Here is a 16822-nt window from a genome sequence, read left to right as displayed (position 1 = left end):
ATGACAAGCCCAATTGACTCTGAGTGGCTTCTGTCGAAGTTTACCGCAACCATTACTCAAAATGAAAGATTTCTTTCACTAGTATGAGTAAAATGACAAGCACGAAAATTAGAGAGTATTTGATAAAATTAACCCATTTTTTATCTGTGAACTGTCCCAACGTTCCCTCGATTTAATCGTTTAGAGTGCATATCTATGTTCCGAGGAACATCTTTGCATCATTCTTGCATTTATCTTGGCCATTAATAGATTCCGACGCTGACTTTATATATTCAAGTTTTGACTTTATATATTCAAGGTTTAACTTTATATATTTGGGAATGACTTTATATATTCCAATGCTGACTTTATATACTCAGGTTTTGACTTTTTATATTTGGGAATGACTTTATATATTCCAGCGCTGACTTTATATATTCAGAAACAAGTTTTGACTTTATATATACCGACACTGACTTTATATATTCAAGTTTTGACTTTATATATTCTAACGCTGACTATATATATTCAGACAGGCACCTGTTTGGCACCCCATAATATGCATATATATATCTTATATATAAACGTCTACACGTGTCTACAAGTTTCTCTGTCTGTCCGGCCCAGACGTGTGGGGCGACCCGGAATTGTGAGATGATTGCATGGCGTTCAAAGAACGTGACTCTGTCAGCAAAGTGAAACCACTGACAAAAGAGAAACTCGCTAAGCTGCTAATATACAAATGAGGTGGGCATATAGGCAAAAACGAAACCGCTAAGGAGAGAGACAATCACTTAGCCGCTGATAGACAATGGAGGCGAGCACATTGACAAAATGAGACCGCAGAGGAATGAGAACCTCACTTAGATGTTAATGCACAACCAACTCGATTGATTGATTGAAGTGGCAGAATCCATGGTTTCTAGGACTCCGGGCTTTTTACAGCACAGGTTTACACAGCTAGTGTATATATATATATATATATATATATTGTCACACACATGCCCTGAGGTCAGTGAAACATCGCAAGATGAAGGGTTGACGCTTCTCTCTCTTTTTCATCAGACCAAATTCTGTTATATCCTTAATGTATTAAAACATGAGATTATTATTTTTTCCTTGTCCACCACTGCAAACTTCATGGGGTAAGTAACAAATAAAAAAATATCATTTTGGGGTGTAACATTGGAGTTCTCCATTTTCCTTCTTTTCCCTTCCCTGGATTGAGAGTTTGGCCAAGGCAACCTACAATTTAAAAGAAGCCATCACAGACTTCTTTTACAAAAACTAACACATTTATTTTTTAAACAAAAATAGTTCAGTAAAGTTTGATTTGTTTCATACTGATTTTGCAAACTAATTATCTAAATAAGCAATTATTTCTTTTAAAATTAATTGTTTCATTCCAGAAAGCTCACTATTTTTCACATTGTGGTTTGTAACTGTTTGAAATTTCCAAGATTGTGGATAATTGCACCAGAGTTTTACACTACAGAAACCCTTTATTAAATTATAGACTCTATTGAACTGTCTGCTTGTTGTTGTGTATTGGCCCACTGTTTGCTACTTCTGCCCAGGAAGTGGTAGAAAAAGCTCAGTTAGAAATAATAAAAATTGTCATAAAGAGTGTTTTTTTCTTCTTAAACTCAATTTGTCTTACAGATGTTTTTGAATGGCTTTTTTTTTTAAACTAATATAAGTCTCTGTCAAAACATATTATTCATTGGATCATTGCTCACAACAGGTAACAATTTAAGTCAAGGGTTTCATGTAGATACAGTTAATGATGGTGCATGTCAATAACCGGCCAACCTAAAAGCTATTGGGAAAGTTGACATATACATCAATAAAGCTGAAATAACTGTCAAGGGCAGGCAGTCGAAATTGATTTATTTAGAGGAAATCCTTCAGCTGAATAATAACTTAATGAGTCATGCTTTTTTCATTCTAGTACAATACTTGGAGTTTACTTAAATACACTGTAATATCATTTTTCTATAATGTGCGTTGTAATTGTTTGTACAAAGCAACAGTAAAAATATCACTTTTTAGTAGTTTATTAATTCCACCTTACAGCAGTGGGAGTCAGGGTTGGGATGCTCTCTGCATTGGGAATTTAAAAATGTTCTACGTGTTCACGTGGTTGGGCTTCCATGATCCAAAGATGTACTTTCTTATCAAATGTAATTTGAACTCATGTCAGAATTGTGCGTGGGCATCAAAGCACTTTTTGTCCCTCCAGGGTAAACTGCTATCTTAACAGTAGTACTACTAAGGTAGTCTCCGGATCTCCATGTTCTTGAATTGTAATGAGCAAGATTAAGACTAAGGGTGGTTTTGGAAACAGATGGAAATTTTAATAACTTGAAAGGCTTTTGTTTACATCACAGTTCCTTTCATCAGCTAAGTTAGGATTTTTTTTAATGGGGTGGTTAACAATTCTGCATCCTACAATGCTAAAATTCAAGATGTTTTGTAAATATATATTGCAAAGAATTATAAGTGCTCAGACATCTACGTGGAATTTGGAAATTAATATAATATTCCAGTCATATTTAATTTCTAGACTATTTTTACAGGACAGTGGAAACTCTGGTATGGCAGGGAGGGTCTGCTAGTTATTCCATGTCTTAATCTTACAAATGTCTATTATTACAAACCCAATTTACAGACAGAATGAATAGATGGCCCCCAACAGTGAGATTTGCTTATTTAATACTAGCTGTCCCCCATGGCTCTGCCTGCATAGTAGTGAAACAGGACAAACTTTAAAAATCAATAAACAAACAGGTATCGTCAGCAAGAGGTAGACCTATTCGAAAGGAGGCTGGCACATGAGTCAGGATGGCCCAGCCCGGCTTCCTACTCCTGGGGTCCCGCCTCCCCCTTTCTTCAGCATGTCTCTCAGATTTGCGCGAATAAATCGCTCCTGCAAGCAAACTATGATACTTAATGCAATGAGAAAAGTCACAAAATGAACCGGAATGTTCAAACAAATTATAGAAAAAAACCCGATCTAAATCCGTTAAGTAGTTCTCTTGTGAAAAGAGACAGACATACAGAAATACAAACAGACAGGCAGATGGGAACAAGAACAAACAATCTCATCAAAAATATTTTACATTAAACTGATAAAACATCAACTTCTTTCTCTGTTATCAATTCAATTCAATTTTATTGTCCAAAAAGAGAAATTTGATTTGTCAGCAGGAATTGAACAGAAACCATGAAATAACATTAAAAAACAACAGAATGAACACAGTCATCATACATAAACTTAGTACCATCACGACCGGGTACCTGAGGATCACCTTCCAGGCTTTGATAAGGTATACAGTAACCTGTCGGGACAAGAGAGGATGCCAACGTTAACAGTACCATTTCTTTTCTCCTTCATAACTTTGATAAGCCACCCAAGGACTGCACCCCAACCACGCCCCCCACAAAACTAAGCCACACCTCTTCCAGTCAAGTCAATATACTGTAAATTTGAAGGCTCCCCGGAAGATGGTGTCTCAGTCTGAGGAACTACAGTACATCCTTTATGAGTGAGCCTACTCAGACTCAGGCCTGCTCAATACAGCTGAAAGTTCATAGATGCCACTTAGGTATAAAAAGCAGATTTTGCACCTATTTTCTGTTGCACCACCATGTGCTTGTTTTTGTTCACTTTTTTGAACATTGAGAGTAAATCGGGTGTACTGGTTGGCACCCTGACTTTTCTTTGGCCCTCTGCTTCCTTATTTGCCGTCACAGTACAAATAAATATAATATTGCAGTGAACATTATATTTATCGTATGGTCAAACATTAGATCAAACATATTATATATGAAAATAAGCCTGTGGATGTTTATTACAGTTTAACTTATTTAGAAGACTAATAGCAGTTGAGAATAAGTATTCGAACTGGCTGCTTTTTATCCTTGGAATCTTGAACCTTTGAACTGATTACAACAAATGGAATTGAGAATGTAGTGGTTGAGTCATGTCATTCTTTTTTCCTTAATATTTGCTTATTAAACAGGGCTGTTAGATTTAACTGTTAAGACCTTGTTATTTCACTGCTCTGTTTTATAATTTAATTTATTCTGATTTTGTTACTGACATGAAGCTTTCCAAACAAGGCCAGTAGAACACAAGCAAAGACAGACTCAATACAAAATTTTGAAATGTTTGACCTAATGCTACGACTCATATTAAAAAGACTCGGCTTCCTGAAACAGTAGAAACGCTGCTGGTCCTTTTTGCAGATGGCCTTTCTGTTGTGTTTAAAAGTCAGCCTTAAGTCTATGACTGTCCCCAGATATTTATGCTGCCATCAGTCTTTGTTTCTTCTGGGTGAACGGTGTTTCTACTAAAATTGATTATTAGTTCCTTAGTTTTTGTAACTTTTAGGTGTAGAAAAGATCAGTTAACGAAATCTTCTACCACATTAACTCACCATGCACTCTTTTAAACACCAGCAAGCAAACATAACATAACATATTGCTTTTTCCTGTCCATTTCTTGATGTTTGCATAATCAGATTGAACTGCACATCACTCTGGGTAAAGGGCAGGCTTAGTTACTACATCGAGTTACTCCATACAAATCCATATATAAAGATATTACCTCTAAAACACTGTGAGAGACAGCTAGCAGCTCCACCCGGCTGGGACACCCAAAGGAAGGAAGGATGGGGAAGGCAGATATTTTTGGACACTGCCTCCCCCAAAACGCTAGATGGCAGCTCCCCTGGAGTATAGTGGTGCCCCGGATTCGCGCAGGGCATCCTGGAACTGGGATTTTGGTTTCTCAGCCCTGTTGGCTACCGTGGGTGCCACCAGGAAGAGCTGTAAAAGGACCAGAGGAACCATCACAAGTCACGAGGATGGAAGCCTTCCAGGCTGAAGAAAAGAACTGTTCTCCATCTGACCCGGAGGTGCTTCTACACTTCCACCCACATGACTTGCTAGCACTTCCGGGTCAAGGACTAAATAAAGGACTGATGGGAACCCACCAAAGCGAGCTGGAGTCGGGAGGTGTAGAACTGAGCTTGCTGGGAGGTGTGGAGGAGAGAATTATTATTATTGAGAATTGTATTTATTTACTTGCCTGTTTACTGTGCCTGTGGTGCTTGTAGGGCACTAATGGAGAAGAGAAGAATTAAAAATACTTCTTTGTGCTTTAAACCTGTGCATCTGTCTGTTGGGTTTAATGGGGCAACAGCGACCCCAGGCGTTTACAACACTAATACACCAACAGAAAAATGACACTTCCCATTCCCTTTTGAATGCACAAATTTTCATATTTTCTAATTGAATATGTTTTACATTTAAATGTGTTCTCAAATTTCAACTACTTTAGCATACATGTAAAACTTTTTTTTCCCCAAATGTATACTATTATACCAGAGCAAAACGATGTATCTTACGTCACTAAAAGGTATTTAAAACAACAGTCATTCAATAACCAGAAAAGAATTCTAGGTATTTTGACTGAAAACACATTAAGTCACTAGAATATGAAAGTGTATATTCAAATTATTTTAGAAAAGAAAACCAAAGTGGTAAACCAACACAAAAATCACTCACGACCATAGTCAGAAAGCCGCAATTGTGTTGCTACTCTGGTAGGAACAAAGAGAGAAAACTATAAGAACACAAACACTTTGGTTTTAGATGCAATGTTTTAAACGCATCACATCATTTTGTTTTTAAAGTAAAAGGACAAGTAACATAACAGTTTGTGTAGTATATGTACCACTAGGCTACCGATCCAACTGTAAGCAGAAAAAGCAGACCAGCTGCTTATATGGGTGCTTATTACTGCTTCCTGACATCAACATCTATTATATATGATAAACATTGCTTATTGTACTTAACCCATGCCAAGTCCTAATCTGAGAAAAATCTCATACTTCTTTCTTTATGTACCCACACTGCACAATCCAATAACTCAGTCTCACTAAAGTATGCTTCATCTTTACTTTATTTGCTCACTGCTTGGCTATAATCTCACTGTTGCTTCCATGATTGTGTTATAACAGATGCCACTGAGGGAGGACTTAGAGGTTCTCTTTGTGCACATTATTGGAATGCACAAAATGAGGAGAACCAACAAGAAAGTGTTCCACAACCCATTTTACCTGTGTTTGTCAGAGGTCACTTTGTTATAACAATTAATATGATTCAGTTGGGAAAATATGATTTACCAGTAACGGCGCACTGCACGATAATGTGCAGTGAATACACTTGACTTGAGCATTCATAGATTTCATCCTCTTTCTCTGTACATTTAGCATTCATTTGCTCAGAGTTTGATGCACTTACAGCTTCCAGAGCAGCCCTTCTTTTCTCCACCCTAGTTGCCGGCTTCTTCTTTTCTTTCGTCGCCATCTTTTCTCGTTAAAACTGAACTGAGTCAGTGTTTGTGTTGCAATTTCTTAGTACATTTTTTTTACATTTTCACTTAAGCTGGCATTTAAGTCTTCAATCTGCCTAAAGAATGACTTAAGATATGAAGAGGAAGGGGAAGTGACGGCGAAGGTGGTAGGGATGAAAACTGTGCCTATACGCATGCACTGCACGGCAGCCGTGCTGGCCACTACCGAGAGTTGATTCTACAATAAAATAAAAAGAGGAATAACCTTGGAGGTCAATCATCACCCCAAAAGCGGATAGTAGACGTCATGTAGTATATGTGTACCAAATTTCAGGTCAATAGGTCAAATGGTTTGCAAGCTGCAGGTGATTTAAAATCCTGGACAGATAAACGAACAGCCACGGTAGTGTATTATATATAAAGATGGGTTTTTCATTTAATTGCTTGGTGATGGTATATAAGAGGAAGGTGCTGTTTATTTAAATTTCCAAATGGTTTTCATCTTCCAGTGTTACCAGTTTTTTCTGTTTTTTATATCCTACTGCCCATTCCTTGTCAGTGTGGAGTCTGCACATTCTACCCATGTTTCTGTAGCTTTCTCCATGTACTTTGCTGTCCTTCCATATCCCAAAGACAACACTTGTTAGATATATGGTGACTCTAACCTGGCTGGCTATACAAGAGTAAGAATCCACATATCAGCATGTTCTGTGATGGACTTGCACGCTGTCCAGAGTGTGCCTAATGCTTCTAAATTTCTGCTCCTGCAACTCTGTAATGGAAAATAAATGTTAATGAGTTGATCTATATTAGGGATAAAAGTCACATTTAGAAATATTTTATTTAGTTATGTAATACTAATTCATAAAAGAAAACTTTGTTCTAAAATTATATGTTAATACAATAGTTTAGAAGCACATTGAAGCTTCTCATTTTTACACACAGGCAAGCTCTTATAGGTGGTTGTGTGGGCCCTTGTATTTTGCTGCTCTTCTAAAGTGTCCTTGTAACTTTTATTGTTACTGTTAGGCTATGTTATGAAAATATTATTTGCTTTCATTAATTTATTAATAGAAGAAATTAACTATTGCTACTAGCAGACCTATTTCACAGTAAAACATAACACTGGACTATTCTCTGCACACTGTACTCATTGGAATAAAATTGAGAGTGACCCAATTTGACATTTGGACAGTCTAATCAATATGTGCAAGACCTTCCTAGAAAAGGGCAGGACCATGCTTTAACTGTCTTGACATGTCATTGTTATTTAACTAAGCACCTTTAGGATAAATATTTTACTCACTGCCTGTGCCTGTCAGATTCCCCCCAGCTTGGAGATTTAGTAAATGTGTATGTTAGGACTACAATGTTGCAAATGTGCTTTCTTGTATCACTGGTTTATGTAAAAATCTAGGGTGGAAAAAACAAATGTACCTGAAACTTACAAGAAAGATTTTTTCTAGAAGGTTTCTAATTTAACTTTGCAATCAAGCATCAATATCTGTGTTAACATGAGGAATTCTACAATGTTTGATAAATAATTGAGAACAAATAAATGATGCTGTAAAAAATTCCTCAAATCAGTTTAACATGTTTAAATATAAAGATCAATTTAAAAATGAGCAAGAACTAATTGTACCCATTAAGAATACCTCATCAGTGGTGTTGATGAGATTGCGTTGGTGTTAAGAACAACAACATGACCCTGATTAATGATAAAACAAAGGAAATCCCTGTCAACTTCAGGAAGTACCATGCCACCCAGTCTCTCCTTTCAATCAACTGTGGGGTAAGTCAGGAGCACAAAGTTTGTGGAAGTATACAGGAGAAATGAACTCAACACACCTCCTCCTTAGTTAAGAGAGCACTGAGGCAACTCTGAATATTGCAGAGCATGAGAAGAGCTAACCATTCACTCACCTGACCGGCAGGGGTGGGAGGATGGTATGCTTTCGCAGGGTGGAGCCTGGATTGGCAGCGGTGGGAGCATGAGCAGGGTCCAGTGGCTCCCCATGGAACGCCGTAGATCGGGCAGCGGGGACATGGGCCAAGATTGATGGGTGTCTTCTCCTGTTGGTAGACGTCTCTATGCGCTGCTAGGTCCTAGAAAGATAAGCCGGAGAGGCATCAGGCTTTAAAAGAAGACTCCTGCATTGTTTTAATCTTGTTTTTATTGGATTATTTATTAATTTTAATCTCCACCAGCACTTTGATTTTATGGATTATTTATTTATTAACCACTTTTTTGAGCACTGCACTTTTGGAATACTTTGATTTTGAGTTGTTTTTAATAAAAGCACTTGAGCACTTTGCGCCTTTCCCTTGCTTCATTTATGTTTTGTCCTCATCAGCCAAGTTATTGACTGTGTCGGGTTCAGGAGGCTCCCGTAATAGAAGAAGCAGCCAGGCGCAGGACCCGCACTGTCACATGACTTTTACATTTCATTGGGCATTGTTAGCTATTTTATAATTTTTAGACAGCTGTTGGACACAAACACTAGCTACTCATACCATGCATCAGCATAAAATCCATGCTCCTATCTTATTCTGCACTCAGAAGAAAATCTAACTAGTACTTAAATTAATCTGAAATAAGCTATAATAGCTTGATTGCAAAATATGATTGTCTCTCTTTTCAAATGCAATTCAAAGGGAACAATCACACCCTCTGGCTTTAGTCAAAATACTCCGTTTCGATAGTTATTAGAACAATTAAAATGTTATATGTTATTCTCCATTACATATGAGAGTAACTTAATAAACCAAATAGACTCGCAAGTCAAAGAAATGTATTGATTGTTGCTTTAACTTTAGATAAACTTTAATAAAACACAAACAAAAAAAAAGCAAAAAAGAATTTAATAATGCAAATCAATTTGTTTATATAACAAAATGCAAAACGTTTGCATGAATCAATATTTAATAATAATGACTGATAAATGTTACAAATATTCATACCTCTGAAATGGAACTTATATTAAATTCACAAGTACAGTGATCCCTCGCTATATCGTTCTTCGACTTTCGCGGTTTCACTCCATCGCGGATTTTAAATGTAAGCATATCTAAATATATATCACGGATTTTTCGCTGGTTCGCGGATTTCTGGGGACAATGGGTCTTTTAATTTATGGAACATGCTTCCTCAGTTTGTTTGCCCAGTTGATTTCATACAAGGGACACTATTGGCGGATGGCTAAGCTACCCAGTCAGAGCACGTATTACGTATTAAATAAAACTCCTCAATGATATACAATATGTTTCCCGCGCGGTGCTTGATTGTTTGCTGTTCTCTGTCTCTCTCACTCTCTCTGCCTGACGGAGGGGGTGTGAGCAGAGGGGCTGTTTGCAGAGAGGCTGTTTGCCTAGAGGATACCGAAGCTCCTCTAAAAAATGCAGCTTTATCGTGGCACTTCGGCATACTTAAAAGCCCAAAAGCACGTATTGATTTTTTGATTGTTTGCTTTTCTCTCGCGGTCTCTCTCTGACATTCTCTGCTCCTGACACACATTCCTTTGAAGAGAAGATATATTTGCATTCTTTTAATTGTGAGAAAGAAATGTCATCTCTGTCTTGTCATGGAGCACAGTTTAAACTTTTGACTAAAGGGTGTTATTTCATGTCTAGAGGGCTCTAATAATGTTAACAGTGTGGGAGAGTTTATAAGGGCTTAAAATATATAAAAATAACCATACAAACATATGGTTTCTACTTTGCAGATTTTCATCTATCGCGGTGGGTTCTGGAATGCAAACCCCTCCACGATCGAGGAGAAAAGATTTAAAGTGCATTCTAAATTTAAAAAAAAATTAAAAGAAAAATAAAAAAGCATGTTCCCCGAGGTCAAACGTGCCCCTGGGCGTGCCCCACTATTTGAGAAGCACTGGTAGCTGAATCTAATCATCCGAGATGAATGCGGGCGCCTGCGCTGATTGAAAAGCCTATATATATTGAGTCTAAAAAACATGATCAGCAGGTCTTTGATAGGCTGCAACGAAATGAAAAAAAAGAACGGGCTCATTTTTTCACAGAGCGGAGCAGGACCTTTTACTCGAAGGATATGAAGAATTTCAAGATTTAATATGCACAAGGGGTAACACTGCAAAAGCAGCCCAAACCAGAAAAGACGGCTGGCAAAAAGTGGCCGACAAATTAAACGCTAAGTAGTGTGCATTGTACTTACTGAATGCAGCGTTTCATTTACTATGTGTCAGATTAATTATTATTTAATATGTCATAATTCCAGATCAAACATGAGCACAAAGGGAACATTGGAAAAGGTTAAAGTGAAGTACAAGAATATACTTCAAACTGGTAAATATTGGTATATAACTATTTAAAGAATTGTTGACATAAAGAATCATATATAATATAAAAAACATTTATTTTAAAGCTAATAAGAAGGCAGAAAAGCAAAAAACAGGTGGAGGTCCATGAGGTCCAGACCTAACTCCTGCAGATGAGTTGGCTCTCCAGCAAAATGCCCATCGCCCTGTTTCTCAGTACATTCCAGGGGGAAGCTTCTCCTCAGAACCAATGGCAGGATGCAGTGGTCACTTCATTTCAGGTAAAGGATGGTCATTGCATATATTTGTCCTTGATGTGTGCCATAGGTATGTTCCATATAGCCCTCTTTTTTTTTTGTTGGGTCAGTTGCAGGGAATGTCATATCCCTAGAACTTGTGTCTGACGAACGAGATATTGACGAAAGGTCAAATATTTGATAAAGACACTGTGTCTGATTATTCATCAGGAGAACAGGTACATTTTCCAAATAATGTTTGATCAAACTCCACTCTGATCAGTCCCATGTGCCCCAATCACATTTCGAAATCCTGGGTAATGAGAATGTTAGGCTGATTGTGAGATTCCGTATGGCACTGTGGGTGTTTTTTCCTGTGTATTACCTACCTGCAATGGCATGAAGCGCCTCTTTTATTGTCTGCACATGCAGGTCTCCAGGAAACACTATGAAAACCCGAAGGAAATATTTCAGAGCCAAACAGACTTTATGAATTGCCTGGCAAACTGCACTTTTAGATAGATTTTCTGCATCACCTACAGTATATATATATATAAGTGCCGCTTGCAAAAAACCTCAAAGCAATACATACTGCCTGTGTGGTTGTGAGAGCCTGACTTTGCCTAGTCTGACTTTGAATATAAGGTGCTAATAAATCTTTGAGGTACAATATTCCCCCTCGGCTAAAGCAGTATCTTTCAAAAAGAATTTCCTCCGGGAGCAATAAAGGATCTTGCAGATCGCGCAAAACCCTCTCTATATGAAATTATAATTTATGCACCGATATCAATTGGTTGCTCATTCATGAACAGTGAAGCCATGACTGAATGAATTCCATGCACAGAAACTGATTAAGTGTGTGAGCTAATCCTTATTAACATATAACAAACCTGCTCCGAGCAGGTTTGAGGATTTGGATTTGCTGTTATGACAACACATCCAGCAAGAGTTTCAAATAACCGACAGATCCAGGATCATGCCAAATCATCAACAATTACATCCAGCTAAACGAGTAATCCACCTGGAAAAATGCCCCCCTGGGATTCATAACATATTTAAGGAGGTAGTTTGTCAACACATACAGCAGGTGGAGAAGTTTTTTATTTTGTGTACTTGATTGTTTAGTTTTTGCTACCTTAAGACACCAGAAAGCTTAGACTGGCTGATTTTTTGGCTTTAAATGGTGTGTTTGGTGCAAATGTTTAGCAAGTTTATTCCTTTTATTTTAATGTTGATATCTGTATTAAATCAATTGACACCACCTCATGATGCATATTTTCCATACTGGGATGTAGTTGCTATTATTTTAATATAAACTACTAGGAAGCATAAAGTTGCTGCTCTTCCTTCCTAAACCAATGCTCCAGCACCCATCGTCCTATACATCTGCAATACAGACAGTCAATGAAAAAACATGCATAATATATAATCATCCATCCATCCATTATCTAACCCGCTGAATCCGAATAGGGTCACGGGGGTCTGCTGGAGCCAATCCCAGCCAACACAGGGCACAAGGCAGGAAACAATCCTGGGCAGGGTGCCAACCCACCGCAGGACACACACAAACACACCAAGCACACACTAGGGCCAATTTAGAATTGCCAATCCACCTAACCTGCATGTCTTTGGAGTGTGGGAGGAAACCCATGCAGACACGGGGAGAACATGCAAACGCCACGCAGGGAGGACCCGGGAAGCGAACCCAGGTCTCCTTACTGCGAGGCAGCAGCGCTACCACTGCGCCACCGTGCCGCCCTATATAATCATTGCAAATAATAAACAATATATATAATGTCAATATAAAAATGAACCAACTAAAATAACTTTTATTGTTTTTCATAACCTAATAAACTTGTTGCTCAGCAAATTCACAAGTTCATTCAGTACCTGTAATACCAACAACAGTCAGGATGATTTCCTGGGACATTCTGTATGCAGCATAATATGAATAATTTCTAATTTTAATTTAATAAAATTTAAATTCAGTTGGGCACAAATTGCATCTAATGAAGACTGAGATGTTAATTACAAAAGCTATGCTAGCAGGACAGACTGAACATTTTCCAAAAAAATTCCTTGTCAATGCTTGTAAGGATGAAGGAGCGAGATATCCATGCATGACATGACTTATTGATTGGTTATTGACAATGTTAGTGAAATAAGATAAGAAATAAATTGGGATTAATTTATCAAACTAGTGGCAAGCTAAATATCAAACCACTAACAGAAATTTGAATATATTTGTGGCAGACTGTTGAGATTTAATCTGAATCTTGCTTTCATATTTGAGTGAGTAAGTGCTCTGTCACATATTAAAACTGTGCAGGCATCTAAATAATGTTGTAATGGATCCTTGTTTGAGCATCTCCAGGAAATACTGATTTATTTTTTGGCTGTCTTAGAACATGTTTTGATGTTTTTTTAATTTATTTTATAGTTTGATGGTGACATTACCATGTTGCAGTTTTTGATTGAAACTCCTCAGTTACAGTAAGCATGACTTATACATTTGGTTCAAATATTCTTCCTTTGGCATTGTACGTGTACACCGGTGTCAGCTGACTAAACATAGCCCAACTTTTGTTCTAATTTTCACAAATCAGCTTTAATGTTAGGCTTAACAACAAGGCAATCTCAACATTTCTAGCCTTTTTAGGACCCTAAGCAGTATGTCAGTTTTGAAGTTCCCAGATGTCTTCATCTTTCCTGGCAAAGGTGTGTCCTACTGTCATTTAGCTTGGCCATGTTGGAAACAGCACCTGACTGTATTTTACCAATATCATCTGTATTACAACAATGAAATGTATCCATATTACTATTGATGAATAGTTTCAGAAACTATAGATACCATTTTAGTGGATTTCCAGTCATGCTATATTACAGCTCAGTCAAGGCAGGTGCTAGTAACTGAATGGCAACCACTGCATACACACACCAAAAACTTGGGATGCTCCTTGGTCAGCTCACACATTTTAATATTTACTCATCTGTCCTCAACTTATCTTTCGAAAGTATAATATATTAACTAATTTATATTATTTATCACCATTTGATTTTCATAGAAATAATACACAATGCTTATTGTTAAAAGAGACAAATACATGTCTGGGATTGCATCTGATGTGCTATTACCTAATAAAGCATTGAAAACATAACTAGATTATCTTATAAAGAAAAATAAAACAAGGTAAATGTTACTTCCCTAGTTAAACAATGGAAACAAGTTAGAAAATGTATGCATGGTGTAACATTCCGGTGAGTTCAAGAGCTGTGCAGGCACTGTAGCCCTCAATGGACTGAGTTTGTTAGGTCGGTTCTAGAACATCTCAATCAAATTCAGGGTTGCAGAGGTCAAAGGCTAACCTAAAGGGACTGGTCAAAAGGCTGAAAACAGGCCCGGGCAAGACTTTAATCCATCAAAAAGACCACTCTCACTAACACACATGCTTACACACATCATTTTCAAACACAGTGACAATTTTCAATTGGCAATTAACATAAATAAAAACCTTTCTAATTAATTCCTTTTTTTGCTTGTGCATGTCTGGCCATAGTAATTTTCATGAAGTGGGACTTGCAAAGCTCCTCAGTGGAATAACAGAAGTGAATGGCAAACTTTATCACATTAAGTGACCATTATAGATGTCAGGTGAGTGTGGCACTCTCATGTTAAATTATAGGGTGATGAGACTGTGTACTATGTATGCCCATGGGACCCTTGTGTAGCATGTATGCCCATGCATAAAGCCAATCATTCGTTTAATGACTACTTTATCTCATCATCAGACAGGAATCAGGGCACAGAGAGAGAAAAACAAATAACAAAATATATAGGATTCCATACTGTGCTCGATGTGCACACAAATAAATGACAGTACTGTTCATTTTTGCCTGCTTCTTGGTCAAATTTAACATAAACTCTTAATTACACTACCCCCGTCGGAGTTTTGACCACTCTTTTATAGACATATTATTTACATCAAAACTGAGGCTGGGTAAGAGTTTGGAGTTTTGTATGTGCAGTATATATTGAGGAGATGTTCATTTCCTTGAAGCAGTATTTTTATTAGTCTGTTAAAACATTTTGATATTCTTCAGTTATTTATCTGGACAAATAGCCTAAAATTGTGATTATCCCTGTTACCTGGACATCTGGCCACCCAAGTTAATTTCATTGATAGTGAAATAGTGAATCATTATAATATTATAGATAATGGAGCTGTGAGATTATGGTAGTTTAGTGTGGGTAAATATTACTGACTAAATATTTATTTGCAATATATACCACTTATAGTACTTAATTCATATTTTGATTGATGCCTAGGGAAAATTGTCTTTTCGTATGACCTTTAAGGGTCAGAGTGCAGGGTCAGCCATTGCACAGCACCTCTGGTGCAATTTTCGGTCTTAAGGGCCCAACATTGTAGGATCCTTTCTGGCAACAACTGGATTTAAAAAAGCAACCTTCCAGATACTAGTGCAGATTCTTAGCCAGAGAGCCACTACTATGCCTTAATATGTAGATAACCGTTTGTATTTGTTGCTTGCATTTTACATTTTTATAGTTATTCAAATCATTTCACTTACCTGTTAAGACTTAAACCTTTGGGAAGAGCAAGATGCATGCAGCTGTTCCTGCTTGCACCGAACTTGACTTGCAGATAAAAGGGACTGCAGTCCAGCACGTGTAAAAAGCCAGTGACTGCAACTTCCTACCCCATGCATGCAGCCTGCTGGTCTTTCATTAACCTGTACTGGGGATCTAGTTGCCGAAAGTAAAGAGAGGTGAAAATGAGGGAAATATACAAGATGGTGTAACTGCTGTCCATGTAAACTTGAAAAAGTGCACTAATTTGTAGCTGAAGGTACACAGAACAATTTTCTATGTTAAGTTACAGTGATCCCTCGCTATATCGTGCTTCGACTTTCGCGGCTTCACTCCATCGCGGATTTTAAATGCTGGTTCGCGGATTTCTGCGGACAATGGGTCTTTTAATTTATGGTACATGCTTCCTCAGTTTGTTTGCCCAGTTGATTTCATACAAGGGACGCTATTGGCGGATGGCTGAGAAGCTACCCAATCAGAGCACGTATTACGTATTAAATAAAACTCCTCAATGATATACGATATGCTTCCCACGCGGGCACACTTCAAAGTTCTAACAGCCCATATTGATTTTTGATTGTTTGCTTTTCTCTGTCTCTCTCACTCTCTCTGACATTCTGTGCTCCTGATGGAGGGGGTGTGAGCAGAGGGGCTGTTTGCACAGGGGCTGTTTGCTTAGAAGATACGGACGCGCCTCTAAAAAATGCTGAAAGACTACCTTCACATTGATCCCTTCTTTGCGGCTGCTTTATCGCGGTGCTTCCCATACTTAAAAGCCCAACAGCCCTATTGATTTTTGCTTGTTTACTTTTCTCTCCCTCTCTGACATTCTCTGCTCCTGACGTGCGCACTCCTTTGAAGAGGAAGATATGTTTGCATTCTTTTAATTGTGAGAAAGAACTGTCATCTCTGTCTTGTAATGAAGCACAGTTTAAACTTTTGACTAAAGGATGTTATTTCATGTCTAGAGGGCTCTAATAATGTTAAAAAACATATTTAGAAGGCCGTAAACAGGTTTTCTATGCTCTAGCTGCGAAAATATTAGATTTATAAATAAAGAATCCTACTTCGTGGAAATTCATTTATCTTTCTGGAGCGGATTAACCGCGATAAACGAGGGTTTACTGTATAACTGTGCGGAGAATATTTATAAACAATGTGGGAGAGTTTCTAAGGGCTTAAAATATATAAAAATAACCATACAAACATATGGTTTCTACTTTGCAGATTTTCACCTATCGCAGGGGGTTCTGGAACGCAACACCCGCGATCGAGGAGGGTTTACTGTAGATGAGTTTGCAAAAACAACCAATGCTTTTTAAAGGGAGATTTTGAAATTGTGTAC

The sequence above is a fragment of the Polypterus senegalus genome, chromosome 7, assembly GCF_016835505.1.
Source record: "Polypterus senegalus isolate Bchr_013 chromosome 7, ASM1683550v1, whole genome shotgun sequence".
Lineage (NCBI taxonomy): Eukaryota > Metazoa > Chordata > Cladistia > Polypteriformes > Polypteridae > Polypterus > Polypterus senegalus.
Note: the sequence above shows the minus strand (reverse complement) of the source record.